Source organism: Bubalus bubalis, chromosome 3, assembly GCF_019923935.1.
Source record: "Bubalus bubalis isolate 160015118507 breed Murrah chromosome 3, NDDB_SH_1, whole genome shotgun sequence".
Classification (NCBI taxonomy): domain Eukaryota; kingdom Metazoa; phylum Chordata; class Mammalia; order Artiodactyla; family Bovidae; genus Bubalus; species Bubalus bubalis.
In genome coordinates, this window is record NC_059159.1 from 120,877,734 (window position 1) to 120,903,802 (window position 26,069).

Genomic DNA, 26,069 nt, shown 5'->3' on the forward strand with positions numbered 1-26,069 from the left:
AGATTTCTGGAAGCAAAGATAAGTAATGGATTTTCCATTTCCAGGGAGTTCATTTCTCAGGTATATAAAAATACATTTAAGTTATGCCTACTCAAAATTCTATCTAACTTTTATGTTCTTAGGAGCCTGGTAGGCTCCAGTCCATGAGGTCGCTAAGAGTTGGACATGACTGAGTGACTTCACTTTCACTTTTCACTTTCATGCATTGGAGAAGGAAATGGCAACTCACTCCAGTGTTCTTGCCTGGAGAATCCCAGGGACGGGGGAGCCTGGTGGGCTGCCGTCTATGGGGTCGCATAGAGTCAGACACGACTGAAGCAACTTAGCAGCAGCAGCAGCATGTGGTAAAAAAAACTTGCCTGCCAATGCAGGAGACGTAAGAGACCCAATCCCTGGGTCGGGAAGATCCTCTGGAGCAGGAAATGGTAAACTACTCCAGTATTCTTGCCTGGAGAATCCCATGGACCGAGCAGCCTGGTGGGCTACAGTCCATTGGGTTGCAAAAAGTCAGACGTGACTGAAGCAACTTAGAACAGACAGACCCATATTTAAGGTCTAGAGCACCTAATATATCTGATGATGTGATCTGTCCTAGCAGAGTGATTGCCAATGCTGGTTAATCATCCTGGTTTATCTATCTCTGCTTAAACTACCTGAATGGATACTTTTATTTCAAGACTTAACAAATAATTATTAAGCCCTAACTATGTGTCAGGTGCTCTTTTTAGCAAATAACATGTACTAATTCATTTAAATCTCAAACAAACCTATGAGATGAGCATTACTGTTATCCTCACTTTACAGCTGAAGAAACGGAGGCAATTGAGGCTAAGATACTGTGATCCAAGTCACAGTGTATAAAAGCTGGAAAATAAGCCCATGCTTAAAAGAAGCAAAACCCATTAATGAACAAATTATGTAGAGTTTGAGAGTTAATTTAAGTATATGTGGGAATAGATAAGGATATATAGTAAATTATTAAGAATTAACATCAATGACCATGGTCTAGGTTTATTGTTAACTCCACCTCACTATATAAGCTATTAGCGACAAGTGATAAGAATCAGATCTTTATCCTGGACTACACACATCTCGCTGAGCGTCTTGCCAGTTATATTACCTGATGCTGAGTGTCTCTTCTGTTTCCGGTAGCTCCACACCTCACACTCTTCCATACTGCCCTTGCTTGGATCACCCAGTGCCTTTTTTTCATAACAAGTAAACATACTGCCAAGAGCCTTAACTCCTTTCCTACTATTATGCCATTTCTTCCTTAAAGCAGAGAGCTTTCTTGGCTTAACTATAAAAATTTCATGTCTACAACACAAATGAACATATCTATGAGACAGAAACAGAGAGATAGACAGAGGAGGTGGGTGAGGGAGGAAAGGATTGGGAGTTTGGAATTAGCAGATGCAAACTATTATTTATTAAACAACAAGTTCCTATTGTATAGCATGGGGAACGCTACCCAATCTCCTGGGACAAACAATAATGGAAGATTTTTTTTAATGAATGTATGTACATGTATAACTGATTCATTTTGCTGTACAGCAAAAGTTAACACATTATCAACTATACTTCAATAAAATTTTTAAAAATAAAAGTTTCCTGTGACTGTCTACTGCTCCAGCTATTTGTTGCTCTCTTCACCAGCACTGAATGCGTAATTCCTTCCACTGGCATGCCCTCTTTAAATGCCTTCTTAGAACCTGTTAATATCCCCTGGGTTGTATAGGTCTCCCTGGCTTTGACAGCACCCAGTTCAAGGACTGTGCATAGACTAGAGCTTCTTAAACCCAAATGTTCATATGAATCAGCTGCTGATATTAAAATACAGATTCCATCTTAGTATCTCTGGGGTAAAGCCTCAGATGCTACATTTCTAACAAGCTTCTAGGTGATACTTACCCTGTTTCAAAGACCACAATACAATCAGCAAGAACCTCACAGACTCGTCACCTTTTCCTTACCAGTTTCTTTTATCCCACCATTCAGTTCAGTTCAGTCACTAAGTCGTGTCCGACTCTTTGCGACCCCATGGACTGCAGCATGCCAGGCTTCCCTGTCCTTCACCATCTCCTGGAGCTTGCTCAAACTCATGTCCATTGAGTCGGTGATGCCATCCAACTATCTCATCCTCTGTTGACCCCTTTTCCTCCGACCTTCAATCTTTCCCAGCATCAGGGTCTTTTCAAATGAGTCAGTTCTTCACATCAGGTGGCCAAATTATTGGAGTTTCAGCTACAGCATCAGTCCTTCCAATGAATATTCAGGACTGATTTCCTTTAGGATGGACTGGTTGGACCTCCTTGCAGTCCAAGGGACTCTCAAGAGTCTTCTCCAACACCACAGTTCAAAGGCATCAGTGCTTCGGTGCTCAGCTCTCTTTATAGTCCAACTCTCACATCCATACATGACTACTGGAAAAACCATAGCTTTGACTAGACGGACCTTTGCAACTACCTAGTCACACAGCCTTTGGCATAAGCCCTCTTGGACCTTTAACCCCACCGTACAGCCTCTAAGCAGACAACCCACAAACTGCAGAACAATTATACCAAAGAAGTTCTTGCACTGTTAAGAAAGTTCTAGGACCCACAACAAATTTCCCAACCTGGGGATCTAGCAAAGGGACTGAGAACTCTCAGAGAATTTGACTTTGGAGGCCTGTGGGACTTAATTACAGAATTTACACAGACCTGGGGAAACAGTCTCTTGGAGGACACAAACAAAACCTTGTGCACACCAGGACCCAGGAAAAAGGAGTAGTGACCCCACAAGAGACTGGCCCAGACTTGCCTGTGAGTGTCCAGGAGTCTCCAGTGGAGGTGTGAGTCGGCGGCGGCCTATTGCAGGGTCGGGGCACTGAATGCAGCAGTGAGTGCATGGGACCTTTGGAAGGAAGTCACTATTATCTTCATTACCTCCACCATAGTTTGGTCTCAGGTCAAACAACAGAGAGGGAACAGGGCCCTGCCCATCAACAGAATCCCACCATTAATGGCCCGGTATCTTCCTTCCATCTCCTGTCTGAGCTGCAGCACCTGGGTTACACATAACAAGTGTCTGAGGTTTTTTCCTCCTGTTTCTATGGTCACTAAACATGTATGTTTCTCAGTTCTCCCAAGAATATAATTGACCAAATAATCTAGAGATTTTCTCATTCAGGGCAACTGAAAGAATGAGAAAAACATCACCAGCAGTACCCTTAAAATTTTAATTCATAAATAGATAGGCTGCAAAGCTGCCCTCTTCTTAGCTCATATTTATTCTCCTCTAGCAGCTGGAAGTCTAACTTATGAGGAAATGGAAAATAGATGAGAGGAGGGCTTTGCCCAAGAGAGCTTTCATCAGTAAAGTACCAAAGTAATTACTGCACCTGACAAATTCCTACTCCTTGTTTTAGCCCAGTTTTAATAAAAGAAAGATTCAACAATGGTTTATATTACCTGGCATTGCCTTTAATTTCATCAAGCTCCAGCATGAAGACTTGCCACATTTACACTAAACTTCTTTTTACTCCTGAAGTTCATTTGTGAAGGCAGCTGCTGGGGCTTTAATCATCTTTTCTTCAATCTTTCATTTCTAACACACTGTGAGTGATAATGGCTCTCCCAGGCCCCCCTGCAAACTAGGCAAATTCTCCTTCATGTCACTCCCAGGTAGTCAGTGGTACAGAAAGCATCTACTAATTAAGAACTGAAAGGCCATTTCAAATGCTCTGGCTATAAAGACTTACCATTTCACATTCACAGTGGGCCCCGTGCAAAGGTAAGGTCCTCCGACCTGCTGGACCAGGCAGTATTTCTCCTAACTTAGAACAGCAGGCAAACTCTTGGCATTTCAGAGGTTCTGCAGAAATCTAGGGTAATGAAATGCTGCTCATGTTTGAGAGCACAAAGCCCTTAGAATAACCTTGTCAGTATTAAGTAGATCACAGGAGTTCAAATCTCAATCACTGAGGCCCCAATGTCTCAAGGAGTACTTAGAAAAACCTCGACAATGTTTTATGCCTCCAGGGTCATTCTTTTCACACTGATGCTACTTAAAAAGTTTATTTCCTATGATTTTCTCTAAAAACCTGTACACTGCAAGCTGTTGCATGATTTGAAGAGTGTTTAAAATTCCATCTGGCTCAGACTGTAAAGCGTCTGTCTACAATGAGAGAGACCTGGGTTCGATCGCTAGGTCGGGAAGATCCCCTGGAGAAGGAAATGGCAATCCACTTCAGTACTATTGCCTGGAAAATCCCATGGACAGAGGAGCCTGGTAGGCTACAGTCCATGGGGTCGCAAAGAGCCAGACACGACTGAGCGACTTCACTTTTTCACTTTAAAATTCCATCTAGAAAAGTTACTGTTCAAGATGGCAACACAGGAAGATCCCAAACTGACCTCCTCCCATAGACACACTGAGTTTAGAGCCACATACGGACAAGTTTTTCTCTTAAGAAAACCTAAGGTTAGGCTAAGTGGCAAACAAGAAACCACATGGAAACAGACATACAGTCTTAATATAAACCCCGCTCCCCGCACAGCATACCACAACCAGAAGAAAACTCAAAACCCAGAATTTCTCCCCAAGAGGAAAAACTTTGAGCCCCACATTGGACACCTTACCTTTCAGTACCTGCACCTGAGAGATGAGCCCCCAAAAGCTCCAACTTTGAAAGCAAACAGGGCTCACATCCTGGGACCCACAGGACTATAGCATCCTGAGAGCATGCTTTTAAAGGGCACATGTGCTCAGCTCTACCCACTCCAGGACCCAGCTAGGAGGCAGCCAATCAAGCCCTGAATTAACTGAAGGAGACTCACCAGCTGATAAGAGTGTTGTCCTGAGGGGCGGGCATCTAATTAACACCCACCTCTAGGAGCCTGCTGGAACTCTACAGCGAGGGAGGTGGGGGAGGGGGCCATTTTCACACTCTCCCTTTGCTCTGGAGCACCAGCATCATCAAGGGAGCTTTTACCTGCGTCTGGTGCCCAGATCTCTGTGACTGCCACCAGGGGCAGTGGGTACCTCTTGACTACCTGGCTCTGGAGGCAAACCGAGCTTGCATTCCTGGTCCTGTGGGGCTGTAATAATCAGTATTACCCAGAAAAGAGCTCATACCCTAATTTTTGCAGCTGCTACCAGAGGACACATCTATAACACCAGCCTCTGGCAGCCAGTGGGGCTTTCACCTGTAGGTCTCACAAGACTGTAACCAAAGGAGAAAGAGTTCTTAAGTAGCTACCACTCCTCAGGGCACAGCAAGAGGTAGCAGACCCAGAAGCCTGTCTCTGGGAAGAAGTGCTTAGTCATTCAGTCATGTCTGACTCTTTGCAACCCCGTGGACTGTAGCCCTCCAGGCTCCTCTGTCCATAGGGATTCTCCAAACAAGAATACTGGAATGGGTTGCCATGCCATCCTCCAGGGGAATCTTCCCAACCATGGAACCCAGATTTGCTGCATTGCAGGTGGATTCTTTACCATCTGAGCCACAAAGGAAGCCCAAGAATACTGGAATGGGTAGCTTATCCCTTCTTCAGGGGATTTTCCCAACCCAGGAATCAAACTAGAGTCTCCTGCATTGCAGGTAGATTCTTTACCAGCTGAGCTACCAGGGAAGTCCCCTGGGAAGAAGGCCTATTAGCTTATCATCATGGATGTGGCCTGAGGGGCAGGCTTCTAATTAAACACACATCCAGGGGCTGACTGTAACCCTACGACTGTAACCTTGGAGGACAGGCACTACCTCCAGGCTTTCCTGCTACTGTGCTCCAGGGAGCCAGTGTCTCCTGGAGGGGAGCTTTCCACTTGGCCCCAGCCTTGGCTTTTGCATCCAGTGCCCCCAGGTTTGCAGTTGTTGCCTAGGGGATGCTCTTTGATCACCTGGCTCTGGTGGACAGGGGACGGTGTGCTTGCATTCATGGATCCTAATTGTGACAAAGCAAAGAGCCAGTTCTTGGAAGGCAGCCAACCCGGGGACTGTGCGGACAGCAGACTGACGCCACCCTGCCCCCACCCACCAGTCTCAGGTTTCTTGGCTTGTTCTGGAGCTCTGGCCTGAGGGGCAGGTGTGAGATCCCCCACACATCTAGCAGACTCTGGAGCGGCTCTCAAGCAATGCAGGCTGTGGGTACCATCTTGGCAATCTCCTTCTGCCTGTTCCAGCTCCCCAGTATCTCCCAGAAGGATCTTATACAGTTGTTTGGAGCTCCAATTGTTGTGACTGCCAGATCACCTGGCTAGCAGAGTACACACTTATGATCCCAAAAAAAAAAAAAAAAGTATGTATTTTCATATTTTAAAAAGCCACTGCCTGAGGGGTCTGGCTTCTAAACAGTCTGAATCTAGATGCTGAGATCTTCCCCCTAGAAACACTGACAGGTCTTGCCGCATCCTCAATTACGGAGAGTTACTAAAATTATAATAGGCTGCTTGGATAAGCACAAAGGTTTGAGAGACAACAAAGCATTGGGGCAGGGTTGAACAACAAGGTTCATCTCCTACACGAGGCCACTCCTTCAGGGCTGGGAGAAGTGGTTGTTTCATCGACTGTATAGAAGCCAACACGGAGTGTCGCGCAAAATGAGGAAACAAATGCAAGAACAAGGTAAAATCTCAGGGGGGCAAAAAAACCTTAATGAAATGGAGTTAATAGGAAAAGAGCAACAGGATAAGCATCTCCAAATAAGGGGTGAAGATGACAGGGCCAGCTGACAAGAACCATCTTTCTTGACAATTTCCTCATCATCCCCATCTGGAATGTGGGTAGTCAGTATCCTGGGATAGAACTGATCCTGGGACAATGAAAAGCCCTGATCAGACTTCTACTTCTTTGAGATTAGCTTGAGGCATCATCTGGTCTGCTTTCCTGGGAGCTCTCTGGTTTTCACAAAGGAGAGCCAAGTGTATTGTAGAGGGAGTGGACGGGAATTTTATAATGATAAGAGTCAATCCAACAAAAGGACATAACATATGTAAATATATATGCAGTCAACATAGAAGCACTTAAATATATAAAGCAAGCACTAACAGATCTAAATGGAGAAACAAACAGCAATATGATGGTAGGGTATTTTAAAATCCCACTTACATCAATAGATAGATGATCCACATGGAAAATCAATAAGGAAACATCAGCCTCAAATGACACATGAGATCAAATGAGATTAACATACAGAACACTCCATCCAAAAGCAACAGAATACACATCCTTCTCAAGTACACATGAAGCATTTTCTAGGATAGGTAATATGTTAGGTCAAAAAACAAGTCTTAATAAATTTAAGAGGGCTAAATTCATATCAAGGATCTTTTCCAGCACAATGGTATGAAACTAGGAATTAATTACCTGAAGAAAGCTGGAAAAAATATGTGGAGATTAAACCACATAGCACTAAAAAACCATGGGTCAAAGAAGAAATAAAGAGAAAAATGTGAAAATACCTTCAGACATCAAAAATGGAAATATACCAAAATCTGGGGGATGTTGCAAATGCAGTTCTAAGAGGGAATTTCATAGCAATAAATATCTACTTCAAGAAACAAGTCTCAAATAAACAACCAAACTTTGCTCCTCAAGGGAGCAGAAAAAGAACAAAGGAAAGTCAAAGTTAGTAGAAGGAAGGAAATAACAAAGGTTACAGTAGAAATACAGATCAAAATGACAGTACAGAAGTTCAAACTTAGAGCTGGTTCTTTGAAAAGATAAATGAAATTGACAAGTCTTTAGCTAGACTTAACCAAGAAAAAGAGGACTCAAATAATATCAGAAATAAAAAGGAAATATTACAAATGATACAGCATAAATATGAAGGATCATAAGAGGCTGCTATGAAAAATTATACATCAACAAACTGAACAACCTAGGAGAAATGGATAAATTCACAGAAATATACAACCTACCAAGACAGAATCATGATTAAATAGAAAATGTGAATAGACCAGTTACTAGTAAGAAGATTGAATCAGTAATCTAGAAGGACATCAACATCGTTAATCATCAGTTCAGTTCAGTTCAGTCGCTCAGTCATGTCCCACTCTTTGCAACCGCGTGAATTGCAGCACGCCAGGCCTCCCTGTCCATCACCAACTCCCGGAGGTCACTCAGACTCATGTCCATCGAGTCAGTGATACCATCCAGCCATCTCATCCTCTGTCGTCCCCTTCTCCTCCTGCCCCCAATCCCTCCCAGCATCAGAGTCTTTTCCAATGAGTCAACTCTTCACATGAGGTGGCCAAAGTACTGGAGTTTCAGCTTTAGCATCATTCCTTCCAAAGAAATCCCAGGGCCTATCTCCTTCAGAATGGACTGGTTGGATCTCCATGCAGTCCAAGGCACTCTCAAGAGTCTTCTCCAACACCACAGTTCAAAAACATCAATTCTTTGGTGCTCAGCTTTCTTCACAGTCCAACTCTCACATCCATACAAGACCACTGGAAAAACCATAGCAGAATGTGGTCCACTGGAGAAGAGAATGGCAAACCACTTCAGTATTCTTGCCTTGAGAACCCCATGAACAGTATGAAAAGGCAAAATGATAGGATACTGAAAGAGGAACTCCCCAGGTCAGTAGGTGCCCAATATGCTACTGGAGATCAGTGGAGAAATAACTCCAGAAAGAATGAAGGGATGGAGCCAAAGCAAAAACAATACCCAGTTGTGGATGTGACTGGTGATAGAAGCAAGGTCCGATGCTGTAAAGAGCAATATTGCATAGGAACATAGAATGTCAAGTCCATGAATCAAGGCAAATTGGAAGTGGTCAAACAGGAGATGGCCAGAGTGAACGTCGACATTCTAGGAATCAGTGAACTAAAATGGACTGGAATGGGTGAATTTAACTTAGATGACCATTATATCTACTACTGCGGGCAGGAATCCCTCAGAAGAAATGGAATAGCCATCGTGGTCAACAAAAGAGTTCGAAATGCAGTACTTGGATGCAATCTCAAAAACGACAGAATGATCTCTGTTCGTTTTCGAGGCAAACCATTCAATATCACAGTAATCCAAGTCTATGCCCCAACCAGTAACGCTGAAGAAGCTGAAGTTGAATGGCTCTATGAAGACCTACAAGACCTTTTAGAACTAACACCCAAAAAAGATGTCCTTTTCATTATAGGGGACTGGAATGCAAAAGTAAGAAGTCAAGAAACACCTGGAGTAACAGGCAAATTTGGCCTTGAAATACGGAATGAAGCAGGGCACAGACTAATAGAGTTTTGCCAAGAAAATGCACTGATCATAGCAAACACCCTCATTAATCATCAGGGAAATGCAAATCAAAGCTACAACAAGACATCACTGCAAACCTATTAGAATGGCTACTATCAACAAGACAAGAAATAGCAAACACTGGTGAAGATGTGGAGGAAAGGGAACCCTTGTGATTGTTGGTGGGAAAATAAATTGGGGCAATCATGATGAAAAACAGTTGAGAGGTTCCTTAGAAATTTAAAAATATAACTACCATATGTTATGCTATGCTATGCTACATCACTTCAGTCGTGTCCAACTCTGTGTGACCCCATAGACGGCAGCCCACCAGGCTCCCCTGTCCCTGGGATTCTCCAGGCAAGAACACTGGAGTGGGTTGCCATTTCCTTCTCCAATGCATGAAGGTGAAAAATGAAAGTGAAGTCGCTCAGTCATGTCCGACTCTTAGCAACCCCATGGACTGCAGCGCACCAGGCTCCTCCATCCATGGGATTTTCCAGGCAAGAGTACTGGAGTGGGGTGCCATTGCCTTAATTCCACTTCTGGGTATTTGTCTAAATAAAACACTAACTCAAAAATATATTTTCACCTCCATATTCATTGCAGCATTATTTAACAATAGCCAAGACATGGAAACAACTGAAGTGTCTATCAATGGATGAATGAATAAAGAAGTTATTGGGTGTGTACACTTATATGCTTGGAATGCAACACTGTGACAGAAATAACTGAGCAATACACTCCATGCCTTGACCCCTGCACAAGACCTATAGCGTCCTTCACCCCAAGCGGCTGAATCCATGGAATATGATTGGAATTCATTTATAATCTACCTAAAACAATCTAGAAGTTTTGTTTTTTTTTTTAATGTATACAGCAAAGGGTAATGCCTAACTACTTTAATTCTACCACATGAACTTGCAGAGTGGTACAGAAATTTACTGTATGACTATTTCCACTTTGTGCCAGTATATAAATTCTTCATCTCTCCATTGATAGCTCATCATGAGATTACATGATCACTTAACACATCAGTTCTTCAAAGGGGGCAATTTCAATTACATGGAAGCCTCCCAACATTGTCATTAACAAGGAAACATAGTAGGAGGCAAAATCCCAGGCTAGATGTTCATAGGAAGAACTAATGATTACCTCCAAAGTCCACATTTCCTTAATTATAGCATCACGTTCAGTAAAGTTAAAGCTTTGTCAGCCATCTCTGTGTTTATGGGGGAAAGGAATTTGTATCATTCAAAATTGACATGTTGTACAAGGGAAGGTTACCATCAAAGCGGAATGAAATAGATTGCACTGCAGTCTTCCTTTTTAGAACAACACATTCTCCCAAAAGGGAGAAAATAAACAGAAGGGTAAATCATCTCTGTTGTTACATTATTTCTAAATTCTGCACTCTTTTGACACCCAAAAAAGAATGCACTCCACAGAGTGTATACTCAAACATGAAGCAGCTTGATTGCTAGTCCTGACAACTGCATAAATTAATGACAACTCTCCATCAAGAAAAGATCCAATTTGATGATGTTTCAAAACAATGTCTAAATTTTTTGCAGTACCCAGATAAGATGTAACAAATCATTTCAGTTAGTGTTTCTTGGGCTAGATGTGACAAGCTATGACCTAAATGAAAGAAATATTCTTGTTTTCTGTGATTATTTCTCCTCTGAAGGATAAACTAAATCTAAATCTAGATCTTTTACAAGATACATTATTAAGCTGGACTCAATACTGCCCTATAAAATGGAGAAGGTTGACTCATGGGGTTAGAAAGTAGTGAAGAGGTGGAAGTGCTCAGTTGCTCTGTCGTGGCTGACTCTTTGCAACCCCATGGACGTAGCCCACCAGGTTCCTCTATTCATGGAATTTCCCAGGCAAAGAATACCGGAGTGGGTTGCCGTTTCCTTCTCCAGGGAGAAGTAAATGAGAAAGAGAAAGGAAGTACATCCTACTGACAGTGATGGGAGAGAAGAAATTATGCAATCTCTCCATGTTAGTACCAGGTGACCCAGTCACTCAGCTGACCTATATTTCCTTTCCAGGTTTGTGAAGGGAGTGAGGAAGGAGAGAAATATTTGCCAGGGAAAGGATTCTAGCTAACATAGTGTTAGGTAGTACAGTTCAACAGAAAATGATATCAGCCTCAATCTGAGGAGTCTTGATACCTATCCCAGCTTCACTACTAATTTTGTCCGTGGCTTTGGAAATGCCCCAGTGCCTCCAGTTCTCCATTTTATCATCTGCAAAATGGATCATCTCTAAACTATTGCTCTCCAGAAAATGTACATAGTAGCACAAATGATTTATAGAGAATGCTATGCAAAGAATATTATTCGAGCTAAGTGATGCTCACCAAGAGAAAACTGTGTCCACCTCTCTATTTGCATTTATGATTTGATCATATATTTTTAATAATAAGGTCATTAGTTAAATTGGCCAAGAGGCAAATGAGTTACTCTAAATGTTCCTAATAAACTTGTATTAGAATCAATTTTTCAGGAGGGAAAAATCAAACAAGTTTTTCAATCCATCTCAATTTCTCTTTCTAGAGTCCCAGGCTTTCCACCATCTTCCTAGTTACAACAAGCCACTGTCACACCTTGAGTGTGAACCAGCCAGTATGGCTCATGCTAGTTTCTCTACCCTCTTCATAACAGCCCTTTACAAAATATCTTTGGAGGGGAGACCTCATTCCCCACCTCCACATAATCCTAGAATGTGCCTCTTACGTCTGACTTTCCCCTCTCCCCAGAGTCTTTCCCAGCTTCTCCTGCAGAATCAGCCTTCCTCGGGATGTCACCCCCCCTCCCTCAGCACACACCAAACTATCCCCTTTGCTGCTCATCCCCAGAATGACAGAGTCCATCCCATATCCTCCCTACAGAACTGTCTTTGGAGTCCACTGGTATTGATGGAGGCCTCTGCAGACATTCCATGGGGTTGCAAAGAGTCAGACACGACTGAGCAACTTCACTTTCACTTTTCTGCAGAGTTAGTCTCAAAGAAAGAGTGTATTCTTTGTGGGTGGAAGGGTGCAACGAGCTCAGCTCAGCTCTCTACAGCAGTGTTGCTGGGTTGGGGGCAGTGAGTCGTCTAACTGCAAATACAGCTGTTCTCCATTATAAGTCATCACGTTCTGGAGGATGTGGGCCTGTGGATCTGAAGCCTGACCTCTCTACCTACACCCAACCTAGGAAGCAGTTCCTAAGACTGCTTTTACAAAGCCAACTTTAACCCAACGTCCAGAGTATTCCCCCACCACATTATCCTGAAAGCGCTCTTGCTGCTTTCCAGGGTCACTTTCACCTACAGAAATTCGTATTAACTCCTGGAGACAACACAGATGTGGACTGGTACACAGTTCACTCCAGCTCTCCTATCACCAAATTTCTGCTTCTGTCATGGGGAAAGGAGCTTCAGTGCTTCCACCAATGAATCATGTGTGTGTTTCATAAGGAAGCAGATGACTCAAGTTACGTGAATATATAAATTAATTCCCCCCAAAGACCTAAAATGGAAAAAAATCTATGAATTCTCACAATACATGGTGAATGGAGAGTCCCAGTGGGTTCAGCAAGGATGGGAATGGGAATCTGGGGACCCTACGTCCATGGTATCTCCTTATGCCCTGCCTGCCTGAGCTCAGAAAAGACTTTCTCTCACTAATCTTTCATCTTCCCCATCACCAAAATGATGAGTCAGATTTGCTGTCCCTCAGTTCCCTGCCAACCCAGACACTCAAGGATTTCTATCATACTCTTTTCTTCCATAAACAGTGAAAGCAACTGCTTCATTTTACCTTACCAGCTCACTTTTTGTAGTCAGATTTCCAATGGTAGCCCAGAATTATTTCTATATACACTAAGTTCGGAAACAAAGAAAACACTTACTTTTTTTCCTCATTATAAAAAATTCCACAATAAAATAATATGGAAATGTAACTTAGAAAGAGATAGTAACCCATTATCTTACTTCTCTTGGAAAATAAGTTGGTTACCGCTTCTTTCACAATTTTATAAGACAAACGTGCATTATTCTTACTATTATTATTTTAATAAAAGCAGACTTACATTAAATAGACTTATTACAAAATTGTCTTTGTGTTTAGAAATCCTTTCTTGTCAGCAAGTATAAATCTCTCTCTTTCTTTCTTATCAACTGCCTTAGATTCCTCTGTGGGTCTGTACCGCAGTATGGGCATCCTTTTAATAAATTTTTTTGTCTGATTTCCTAATCACAAATTTCCTAAACACATAGTATCTTTATACATGTAAATGACTATTATAGAATAATTAAACCAAGACTGGAGCTTACCAACTCCTTTTAGGTTGTGTTTTGGTTTATTAATAAACCAACATGTCAGCCTCCATCATTTAGTCAAATATGGCACAATACACTGTCCTGGAAGGCAAATAAGAGGTACCCAGAATGTAAGTTATTATATATGATAAAACTTAATTAGCCATTTGCCTCAAAATGATTATATCTCTTTTAAAATGTCTGCCTCCTTTGTTTGCTATAAATATTCATTTAGATACATAAAATATACTAAGCAGCATTTTGTCTGCATCCCATCAAGCAAATTCACTGAGGCATGAGGGCTATATAAGCAGTGGAGCAGAAGACCATGCTATTACATGGATAAATGCTCTGGAGTTACTGAAGCAAGACAAAAACAATCACGGGAACATGGATTTGGAATATGCTGAAGCAACCATGTTTGGGGGGATGGGGGGAAAAAGGAGAGTTGCTCATAAATAAGAAAATACAGATGTCATGATATTCCATAAAATTGAGTGTGTTTAGTCTGATTCAGACAGATTGTTACTGTTATGCTATCTGCCTATCAGATATTTTAAGTTCATCAAGAAGCCATGGTCAGTTAACAGACCTACATAATGGAATGTTTTATAAGATGATTTTCTTTTAATCACCCAGAGGTCTAATAGGGTGGTTGGCCTGCTTCCCTAATAAAATTTAAATAGCTTTGCCTCAGGTCAAAGTGAAGTCGGCCATCCTACAAGGAGTTCATCTGTGACATCCATAATAGCTGCCCAGTCTCAAGGGACCATTTGAGGTTACTGCTTCTGTCGGAAAATAGTCACACACACACACACACACACACATGCAATGCAAGCAGCAGTTTCCTAGCCAAAATGAATTTCAATCCATAGTCTATGTCTTTGTTTTTAAGGGCTGAGTAAGCAGACTAACCTCATTCTATATCTTCCTGGCCCAGCACCGTTCCTGACTTCCTCCTCACCAAATGCAGAGTTCCGAGATTCCCTGTGGAAGGTACCACAGCCAGAGGCTAGCAGTACAGCACCTCTCTGCAGGCCCCATTCTCATCCCTTGGGCTATAGCCTTGACTCTCTAGTGGTTCTGTGGCCTCCCCCCCATTTTCTGTCCCCTTGCTTCATCCATGCCTCTATTGTACTTTCTGCTTGACTTTTAGTGGTGTCTTCAGCCTTGGGCCCATTCTCTAATGCTGAGCCCAGATCCCAGGGCCTAAGGCCCTTAAATGGGAGGAGATTGAACCTACGCAGTTGATAGGCCTTTAACTGGTAATTACACATGGCACACATGTGCAAGGGTGCACACACACACACACACACACACACACATACACATGTTAATAAATGTATCTAACCATGTATGGGTAAACCTGCCCAGTTACTTTTACAAGTAAAGCTCAAAAGGCTTCCCAGGACTTGATTTCTCTCCCTACATGTCTTTAGGTCCATTTTCTCTTTGTGGGTAACCTTACTGTGCACACATGGTAATAAGGTGAGATGACCATGACAGCCCTAGTCCTTCAAGATCAAGCCCAGGAAAAAAACACCTCTGCCTCATCCTTGAATTCTCAGACATACATTTGATTGTATTTTACTGGCTTTCAGTCTGTCTCGTGACATTCCCTGAACCTAATGTTTTCTGGCCAGAAAATCGTAAACAGGTGCCTTCCAAACGCACCTGAAGCACAGGTTAAGGACTGGAGAGAACCTCCAGAGATTCTGAAGATTTACTGCTGGAAGAAGAGAGAATGAATGTTGGGGTGAATGATCAAGTACCTGGATGTTAAGATAACCAAACCAATTGCTTCGTATTTTTGTGCCAATTATATAAATTAAGAAGCAGTTCAATCAAGAGTTTCGGATGACTCACAGGCTCAGATACTAAAACACCTTAGCAATCACGTACCTCCTGGCTGTTTAAAATGTGCTTCCTGGACCAGCAACAATAGCATCACCAGTTTTAGAGTTGCAGCATCTCAGACCCCCTGGCCCTGCTGAATCAGAATCTGCAGTTTAACAAGATCTGCAGTATATACAGTAAGGTTGAAAATGAATAATCCAAATTTAACTCTCAGTTTACAGATATGGAACCTGGGATGAGGCAGATGAAGATCCTTGCCCAAAGTCATACATCCAGTAAGTGGGATATTAGAATCCAGGTCTCTTGTCATATGTGGGAGGCTTTACTCCAAATTGACGCTACTTTGCACTGTCAATTTTTCAACCAATCACAATTATATTTTCAATGATGTATTTGTTATTAAAACATACAAATCAGGAAAGAAGTCAGCATAGCATAACGGTTCAGAAGTACAACTCTGAAATCAAAGAGGTCTGGATTCAAATCTCAGCTCCAGCATTTATTACCTCAGAAATTTTGGAAAGTTATTTGACTGCTGTAAAATGTGGCTTCTCAACTACCTACCTTACAGAATTATTGTAGGAATTGAAAAAGGTGTGTATATATATATATATATATATATATATACACACACACATATATATGTTAAAAACTTAATCAGTATGTTGAGCATGTGGAGCTTAAAAATATTATTTTTATCATTTTTCATAGAATAACCTTTTCCATCCATTTATTCTTTTCATCTCTGTCTTCACAGGTATCAGCAATACAAACATGGATAAAAATGAGTGCCTGCCATCAAGAAGACTACATTCTATCAGAGGAGGTAGAGTAGCAACAAACTAGGTTGTGACAAATGCTAAACCATCAGCACGCACAAAGCGCCACCAAACCACAGAGAAGAAGCAATTAATTTTGCCTAGCAAAGAAGAACAGGCTCCTCAGGGAAAAACCATATAGCTTGCACCTGAAGAGGGCCTGAAAGTGCATCAAGGTATTCAATTACAGTGAGTTTTTGAGGAATTAACATATATGTAGTGTTGAGGGTTGAGGGCATTAAAAAACTAATAAGATAACATCCCCAACAGCATCATAAGATCATCAAGTGCAGAGCTATAAGCGACTGCTGTTGGAGGCTGTGAGGCTCAGCCAATTATCCCCCCACACCCTTGCCATTATATGGGGCCATGAAATTAGTTGTAACAAAGAAGGGGTAGACATAATGTGTATCTGATCCAGAGCAGAGCATGGAGAGAGGGCCCAAGAACACACATTCCGTCTGGTGCAGTTACAAGATGGTAAGTAAGAGCTTTGTTCATTGGAAGGACTGATGCTGAAGCTGAAGCGCCAATACTTTGGCCACCTGTTGCTAAAAGCCAACTCACTGGAAAAGAAAACCCTGATGCTGGAAAAGACTGAAGACAAAAGGAAAAGAAGGCGGCAGAGGATGAGATGGTTGGATAGCTTCACTGACTCAACGGACATGAGTTTGAGCAAACTCCAGGAGATAGTGAAGGACAGGGAAGCCTGGCGTGCTGCAGTCCATGGGGTCGCAAAGAATCGGACACGACTTAGCGACTGAACAACAAGAACTTTGTGATGGCTTCACAATAGAGTTTCCCGCTGCCCAAGTTAGTCATGCTGTGTGGGCTAGAAATACACTTTGGTGGAGTAAATCGCTCTGACTTGGGGGTTGCTTATTATCATAGCATAACCCAGAACACTTGACTCACTCACGTGGGATGATAATATTCATGAAGGTGACTCCAAGGAAACTATGACTTCAGAAGGGGTAGAGGGAGGGAATTGGCTTCATATCAAGTGTGTTTTGGGGGGTGGGTGGGGGGGCCGGAGGAAGTTTCTTACTAAAGCTATCAAAATGTGTTACTAAGCAAAACCTGCTAATCATATTTCCCTGCTCAAACAATAGTATTTTTCAGAATTTCATCTTGAAATTCTCCTCAGGATGCTCCCTCTCTCATGACTAGTGAAACCACCATATGTCATCGGGTCATAGTGCATGTCAGTGTTACAAAAACAGTTATGAATCGCTTTAAACAAAGCAAATCCATCTGTCCATCTTTCCACGATACTTCAAAGCCGCCCAACCATCTAAAGTCAAACTTCTCTGGATTAAATAGGCTACAAGGCTAAAGCCCAGCAAGTGTCTCTTTTAACCTCTAGCAGATTTTCACAGCCCAGTGGCAAACTCCTCCCAAACATTTCTAATGGGAGGCTGACAGACTTCTAACTAAAGCAGTTCCAATGTGCCACTATAATAACCTACTTCTTTTGATTGCATTTATTTTTAATGATTATTTTCCCTGCGTGCCAATCCAACCTGTGCTTCCAGCCCAGAAAGAGGGGGGAGGGGAGGAAGCCAGGACCGAGAACGTTGTCTTGGGCTGCACTGCCACCTAGAGGTACTGCGGAAGAACAGCCTCATTGCTCTTCAAAGAGCAGTGGCCGCTGTTGAAATAACGTGGGACCTTCCTCCCTCTGCATAGGGTTGGGTATAATACCTGAAATGAGCCCCTCAGTTTCGCTTAAACAAAATATAATAAAACAATCATAAAATATATAATAATTTTTTACTTAACACACCCAAGGTGGTCCTAAAGAGGGAGATCCTTTAAGAAATGGTTCTGAGGAGCTCTTAGAAAAGAACAGTTTTCAGTATTACAACAGTTAGATTTGATTTGCAGCTTGAACTGCATAGATGGAAAAATCATTTGGAAACGGATTGTTGCCAAAGTCTGAATAGGTCTATCTGGTCAGAACTACACTTCGACTGAAAACTGAAATGTATTCAAAAGTTTATTCAGCCTCAAATCAGAAGCCAAGGACTATCATGGAGATAGAAAAAAGAACAAGGCTGATGATGTCTTGATTACTGAAGTTCTGCAAGTGACAGAATTTAACAGGTGCATTCCTAATTGTCATTATTTCAAGGGCAAAGTCAAAAGTTTGTTGTTGACAAGGTCTTTGACGTTCTCCTTAGGCAACGTCAGCGTGTACACAAACGCAAGCTATTTTAAATAAACCTGAAGAACTTGTATTTCAGGAGGATGTTATTCCAAATGATTAGTACAATGAACACACAAGTTCAGGGAAAAGATAATTTGGGCAGGCTTCGGGAGAGGTAATGATTTAGTCCACATTACTAATGGCACTTGCAATGAAAGAGGGGCAAAAACCTGAGATGAATCATTCAAGGGCTTGGGGATTTTCAGCTGCAATCTTTCTGTGACATTTTAAGCCAGGAATGATGGGCTGTTCTTTGAATTTAATGAGCACACACACATTCAGGAACACATCCCAGGACCACAGACTGTGTGGCTCCCTTCGTTTGCATCGCTTCTCTGCGATCAAAAAACTTGGGGTTTTGAAGTTGAAAAGACAAGAAAGCAAAGAAACAGAAAAGGGGAGAAAAAAGTTATTTTGCAATGTAAAAAGCCTATTACCCTTACTAGTACAAAATTCAAAATTAGGCAAATTATCAGTTCCACTCACTGGAACAGGGTTATTTTAGGAAAGTCAAAACAGCACAGTTAAAATAACTGTTTACATTTTTGAGTACTTACAATGGTCCTGGTGCTATCTTAGGGCTTTACTCATTTAGTCCTCAAATTACCATGTGGGGTGGATACTATCACATCCCCATTTTACAAATGAGGACAGTGAAATCCAGAGAAGTAAAATAAAGATCAAAACCCAGGCAGTTATTCTGACTCCAGAGTATGCATTCTTAAAAACCATGCTATTAAGCTATCTCATTAAAGAACATTTTCAATAGGACAATGCAAGAAACTATTGCTTTTTCCTGTGGGATTTTTCAGGACGGTGCCTCTTGATGACTTGATGAAAGTCATTGCCTTCCTGGACCATTCCCGCTGCCACTCTGTAGGTTTCCTTTCCTGCTCAATGCCCATTCAGGTCAGATCACCTCACTAATAGAAGAGGCCATAACCCTGTTAGTGTTCAGGGCCTAGTGGCTTTCCCTCTTGGACCCTGCTCTGGTTGGAGCTGAGCCAGCCCATTCTTCAGTCACCCCATGAGGAATTTCCTTTTCCCACCCAGAGTCCACATGTGCCCTCCCCTCCCAGGCCTTGGGTGAAGGTGACTTTTCTGAAGTCAATCTGAGGTAGGTGTTCAATAAACAGTTGAATAGGATCGATGGAGGTATTTCCGAAGCTTAATCAAGCTGGAGGCGTTTTTCAATATTGATGGGGTTCCTGGCAGCTCTTCTAACCTCACCCAAGATCCCTGATGGCTAAAGGTAGAAAGTGGTCGATGGTCTACAGACATTCTTTGCTTTCCCTAAGAGGCCCTCTGAAAAAACTGGAACACTGAAAAGCCTCAATAATAAGGATTTTTATTGGTTCAGGAAAAAAAAAAAATTAGCCAAGAGAAATAAAACTCGCCTGCAAATGTCATTAAAATGAACACTTCTTTGTTATAGATCCTTTCCAGTGAGCATGAAAGGAAGGTCATTTAATTGTAACCCCCAGAAACTGCCTCTGTTAATGTAACATGTTCAATTGGTTTAATTATTCAGTCTTATGCTATCAGAATGTGATAAAACCTAAATTATCCAAGCAGTTGGGGAAAAGGAAAAGTAGAGGGAAATGAAATTCCCAGGCACGTCTCTAATATTAATTCCACTGAACCATAGCTTGTTTCTCAGGTTCAGAAGTATTGAATGAATGAATGAACAAATGAACCAACAAATCAACCTTTGAAGAAACAAGTGAATGAAGAAACCAAGATGGCCCGGGCTAATCAAAGGTAAAATGTCACCACAAAGAGCTCCAGTAATACATCTACACAATGGACAACCACATAGACCATTCCTTCCCTGTGCCTCGGCAGGGTCTGTGGCCAGGAGACACATGTTGTCTAGTGACCTGGCTGGCCTGGCCAGGAGTCAGCTAGCTCCAGAAGGCTGAGTCCCGCAGAGCCAGAGAACATGCAAGAGAGAGAGCACCAGAGATGGAAGCCAGAGGAGCCTGTCTGAAATGGGTTTTCAGGACAAAGGAGGCTGGTGGTGGGTATTGGGAGTCAGGAGAGAGCCAAGGTGAGGATCCAAGAGGCCAGTGAGTCAAAGGAGACTGGTCCAAGCACATTAAACTAGATGAGTGGAATCGCTATTAGTGCCAGCACTGAAACCACAAGAATTTTATTTGTTTGGCTGGCCTATTTGCTTTGTGTTTATTTTTTCTAAATAGGAATTACATGTACATTAAGCAAATCTCCAAAAAGATTCCAAAGGGTATACTAAATGGTAATCTCTATCTCACCCTTGGCTTTCAGCTCCCCAGTTCTCCTCCCCTGAATTTCTTCTGGGTCCTTCCATAGGTAGCCTGTACATATATAAGCATAAATGTATTTACATCATATGTATCACAAATCATATCATATTATACTTATCAGTTCTTTATCTTTCTTTTACATTTACAAGTACATCTTAGAAATTGTTCCATAAGTATATGGAGAGCTGGTTCATCTTGATGGCTGAGTAATATTCCTTTGCACAGACCAAAATTAATCCTGTTAAAATGTCTATTTAGCTCCTCTGTAAACTTTGCTATAACAGATAATGCTGCAGTGATGGACATGTTGGGTGCATGTGAATATATCTGTAAAAGTGAAAACGGGTTAATAAAGTTCATTTTAAATTTTGATAGGTATTGCCAAATTATTCTCCAAAGAGGTGATACCAATTAATATTCCAAACCATACTCTGGCATCCAAGACACCTGGGTTTGGAGTCTGATGTTGATGGACAGGGTTTGATGGAACATCTACTACATGCAGACACACTTGTCCCTCACAACAAGCAGAAACTTGCTCTTCCACAGTGCTATTGTTTATCAGAGAAAAGCTGGTTAAATGGTTTTTCTAAAGCTACATGACAAACCTAGGTATGTCAATCTGCTACTCACAAGCTGTGCGACCTTGGGTAAATGATAACTTACCCAAGAGAGGTCTCAGGTTTCCCAAAGAATTTGTCAAAAAGCTGGAGTCATTATCTTCTAGTCTTGCAGTTCCCAGTCTGCAGTACCTTGTAATATGGGAAAAATTCAGATGTCCCATAGGGAAAAGAAAAGTAAAAGTCCTGGCTCATGAACATGCATTAACATAACCGGCACAAAACCAGAGTCACTATGGGTCCCCTCCTCTCTTATGACCAGCTCAACTCTTCATATGAAACAAGAGCTAGGGAAATGGTCCCAACTTAACTCAAGCCAACCCAGTAGGAATTTACCATGTACAAGAGGAGCTGGGAAGGGGTGACGCTGGAGCCATGTGGATCCTCAGAAGCTGGTGGCCTCTGCACCACGTTTCCCCCTTGAATCCCAGCTAGAAGTATTTTCAGACAGAATTTTCTTACCCTCTACTCTCCAATTTCTTCATCTTGGCGAAGAACCTCCAAACAACTCCAAATACTACTGTTGTTCTTTCAGTGGTTGAAAATTCTGGCCTCAGTTCTCGTTGAGGCTGACCTCAGTGACAGCCTGACTCCCAAGACTCACTAACATCTCCTCTCCCGACAGTGTTGCCTGTGATCACTTCCTGCATGGAAAGCGTAACACACAGATGTCACCATGGATGTCACCTGTCCTTAACTGCTGTTCTGAAAAGTGGATAAACCTGTGAATGGGATGGGAACATCACTAAGGTTCCTAACAATACTGCCGGACTCTGAGTGCCTGAAAGTAAAAAAAAAACTGTTCTCTGCATCTCTTTGGTCCTCTCTTCCCCACCATGCACGCTTCTCAAAGCTTCTAGCTCTAGCAGGGATTCTGGAAATGTCTGAGGACTGTGTTTGTTTCCAAGGGTAACTGAAACAAATGACCACAAACTATGTGATTTAAAACAACGCATGTGTATGCTCTCTTGATTCTGGAGGTCAGAAGTCCAAAATCAAAGAGTTGACAGGTCCAGGCCCTCTATAAAGGCTCTCGGGGTAAATCTGGTCTATGCCTGCCTCTTAGTTTTTGATGTTGCTGGCTATCCTTATGGTCCCTTGACATTGCAGCTGCATTGCTCTCATCTGAGTCCATCATCGCATGCTGTCCTCCCTGCCTGCCAGTCTGCCTTCTCTTCTGATGCGCATGCAGGTCACATGGGACTAGGAGTCACCCTAGTCAGGTATGACCTCATCTTAGTTTGAGTATATCTGCAGGGACCTTATTTCCAAGTAAAGTCACATTCACCAATACTAAAAGTTAGAATTTCCACATATCTTCTGGAGGGGATACAATTCATTGATTTAATGGAAAGTGCAAGTACATGAGCAAGTTCATACTTCGCAGAAAGAAGAAAGGAAGGAGGAAGGAAAAGAAAGGAAAAAACTGAATTTTTCATAAGATACACATGATAAGAAAGTATCATAATTTATGTATCTAAGTATCACATCAGGAGGAAAAAAGGCCATTTTAACTTGGTTTTCTGAATTTATGTCCTGCAGAGTCATTATGCGATTTGTAGTCCTTTATGTAACTGAGGACACATGAACAGCTCTTTTCCTCTTAGTTAATTTCTTCTTTTGCCTACTAGCTTGCTTATTTAAAAAAAAAAAAAAAAAAAAATTACCTGACAGTGAGCTTTGCATTAAATACTCAGTATTTTAAGTTAAGGTCTTAAGGGGGAAAAAATTACTTCTAAGTTTAACAGGGGCGTCCTTGGAAGCTCAGTTGGTAAAGAATCTGCCTGCAATGTAGGAGACCCCAGTTCAATTCCTGAGTCAGGAAGAACCACTGAAAAGCGGATAAGCTACTCACTCCAGTATTCTTGGGCTTCCCTGGTGGCTCAGCTGGTAAAGAATCCACCTGCAATGCTGGAGACCTGGGTTCAATCCCTGGGTTGGGAAGAGCCCCTGGAGAAGGGAAAGGCTACCCACTCCAGTATTCTGGCCTGGAGAATTCCATGGACTATATAGTCCATGGGGTCACAAAGAGTTGGACATGACTGAACGACTTTCACACACACACACACGCACACACACACGCTTAACAGAGGAGTCACTAATGATAGGGCCATATGATTCTAGTTGTCCTTCTTTCCTTCTGGACCTGAAACAAAGCCCCCATATGTCTTGTGCCTTTACCTCCACACTCAAGAGAAATAGAAGGAAGGGAGGGAGGGAAGGATGGAAAAGTCAGCCCCACTCTCAGCTCCCAGTCCTGCAAAGGAGGAATAAGTGTGTTGGCTTGAAGACAGGAACCCTGGGCTCTCCATCTGGCTCTGAAACCACACCAGACCATCACAAGCTGTCCAGTTACCTCACAAATTAAATACAAAGTGCTTAGGATGGATAATCTCTAAAATCCCTCTCAGCAGGGCATTCGTTCTATCCTGGGTGTCCACTCACTGAATTAGGTCCATGGAGAGTTGAGTGTTTCTTCTGCTTACCATCCAGTTGAGAAATCATGAACTGGTTCTTAGAAGAACTTGAGAGCTTCCAATACTCAAGAGGGAGAGAGAAAAACCCTATGGAAACCAGTCATTCTAAAACAAAAACAGCAAGGGACCTGGCCTGCCACAGGGCAAATGCCATTGAGATGACTCAGAATGTGAATCTGAGCAAAGGTCACATTACAGTCTTTTCCCTCCTTCCAAGGAGTCAAAACAACAGAAAGCTGTTTCCTATCATTTTTAAGACATATATATATATATATATATATATACACTTAATAATAATTACGTAGTGAAATATTTTCTTCTCCAAAATCATCTGGACTCAGTAAATCCAGTATTCTTTAACACACACATTGTCTGAGTCAGCGTGCTGTAGTGGAAAGACTCAAACAGGCCTAGGTTAAATCCTATCACTGCCCTCAGGCCCTCAGTCAACTGAGCTAAATCACTCACCTTGGTTAAGCGTGTTTCCTCTTCTGTTAAAACAGGAGTTCTTGAAAGGATACCATGAGAAGATTTGTAGAAAGTTTGTGAGACACAGTATTTAGGAAATACTCGGTTTAAAAATAAAATAAAATTTAAAAAAAAAAAAAGGAAATACTCGTTTTTCTGACTAAAATAAGAAATATATGTCCTCTCCATACCTTGCCCAATCTAAGTGAGCCACAGTCTGGTTGATGCTCTGCAGTACCCTCTGGTATCAGCTCCCTTGCGCGTCTGCACAAGGCCAGCTGAACACGAACACGCTGTGATGTGTATTTTCAGTTGTTCATCTGTGTACTTGCCCAGTGCTCCCTCTGAAATCCCATCGAGTCTACAATCTCCAGAGTTATAAACTCCTCAAAGGACCATATCCATTTACAGCCATTTGAACAGCCTCTAAAATGATAAGAGGCGCAGAGTTCACATTAACCCAGTGGCTAGTGGAGAAGCCCACGGGAACACACATTCTCTCAGGCACTACACAGCTGGGATTTATCAATGGCTCCATTTTCTCCAGCGCAGAGGAGATGGCCTCTTCTGTGATCTCGTCAACTAAATGACGTGTTCCTCAGGAATAGGGAGCATACTTGTGTTTTCTTTCTGCCCAGCCTTTCAGAGAGCATTTCCTCTAATCGATGCTATGTACGTGTCTAGTTGGCCAACTCTAGGTCAGGTTGTGTTCATTTAGCTGAACTTTATGTTTGAAATGATAAATGCTCATTTCCTATTTTCAAAAAGCATCTATGAATTTTTAAAAATCACTTCACATGTAAGTATTAAAATAGGTTTCAAAATGTTTGGTTCTGTGCTTCTATTTAGGTTCTCAAAATTAGAAGATGAAAAGGCAAACTACAGAAGAGTGTAAAAGCATTCTTCCTTTATAACATTTAAATCACTTAATAACTTACAAAGAAAAAAAAAATAAAGGTACAAAATTATTGTGTTGTGGCAGTAGTGAGACTAATAGCCCACCAAAGTACCAGTCCACCAACTGTAATATGTTGTTACCTTATTGGCAAAAGGATCTTTGTGGGTGTGATTAATGGTCTTGAGATGCAAAGGGCATTCTGGATTATTCAGGTCATCTCAAGAAAATCACAAGGATCCTCAGAAGAGAAGGAGCAAGGGAGGAAAGTCAGAACAAGAAAGAGATATGAAGGCAGAAAAGGAAGTTGAATGATGTCACTGCTGGAGGGCAGGGGGAGTGATGTCATGCCAGGAGCCACAGAATGTGGGCAGCCTCTAAGGAGCTAGAAACAAGGAACAGATCCTCTCTGCAATCTCCACAAGAAATTCCATCCTGTTGACATTGTGATTTTAGTCCATGAGACCCACTTTGTACTTGTGGCCTCCAAAACTGTAAGATCACTTCATGCTGTTTTCAGTCATAGGGTTTGTGATAATTTGTCAGATCAAGAAGAAAAACAAGACGAAATACATATAACATACTAATTATTGGGGGGGGGGGGGGGCGTTGATACCAAAATTAAGAGGTGTTACTTGTAAACAAACTAGAAAGGTTAATGGATTAATTGTATTTACATTTTTTTAGTATTAGCAGAAAATAATCTTATCCATAGGCCTTGGGTAACTCATAGGAAGTGAGAAGGCTTAAGAACCAGTGCAGATTACAAGCAGATATCAAGCAAGGGGAGCTCAGTCCTGGGGAGTACAGTCACGGCCATGCCCAGAGGGTCCAGGGTCCAGCCAAGACACAGCCACTGTAGCACCCCCTCTACCATCACTGTGGGGTGAGTGATTTAATAACTACCTTTAA

The 26,069-nt window shown here is 42.0% G+C and overlaps 3 long non-coding RNA genes across 3 annotated transcripts in view; 1 reads left to right on the plus strand and 2 right to left on the minus strand.

Moving 5' to 3' along the window:
* LOC123332860 overlaps positions 1-25,095 on the minus strand; it is a 37,929-nt gene extending 12,834 nt beyond the window's left edge. The window contains exons 1-5 of the long non-coding RNA XR_006549976.2: positions 24,454-25,095; positions 24,263-24,302; positions 21,780-21,961; positions 21,364-21,449; positions 20,686-20,748 (exon numbers count right to left, since the gene is read on the minus strand). This is a non-coding gene — a long non-coding RNA (uncharacterized LOC123332860). The remainder of the gene's footprint in view (positions 1-20,685; positions 20,749-21,363; positions 21,450-21,779; positions 21,962-24,262; positions 24,303-24,453) is intronic.
* Positions 2,797-4,843, minus strand: LOC123332859. Its single transcript, XR_006549975.2, has 3 exons — positions 4,623-4,843; positions 3,743-3,865; positions 2,797-2,895 (listed from the first exon to the last, which is right to left on the minus strand). It is a non-coding gene; the product is annotated as an uncharacterized LOC123332859 (long non-coding RNA).
* Positions 15,295-16,309, plus strand: LOC123332858. The gene is made up of 2 exons (XR_006549974.2): positions 15,295-15,660; positions 16,143-16,309. It is a non-coding gene; the product is annotated as an uncharacterized LOC123332858 (long non-coding RNA).
* Positions 25,096-26,069: the final 974 nt, after the last annotated feature.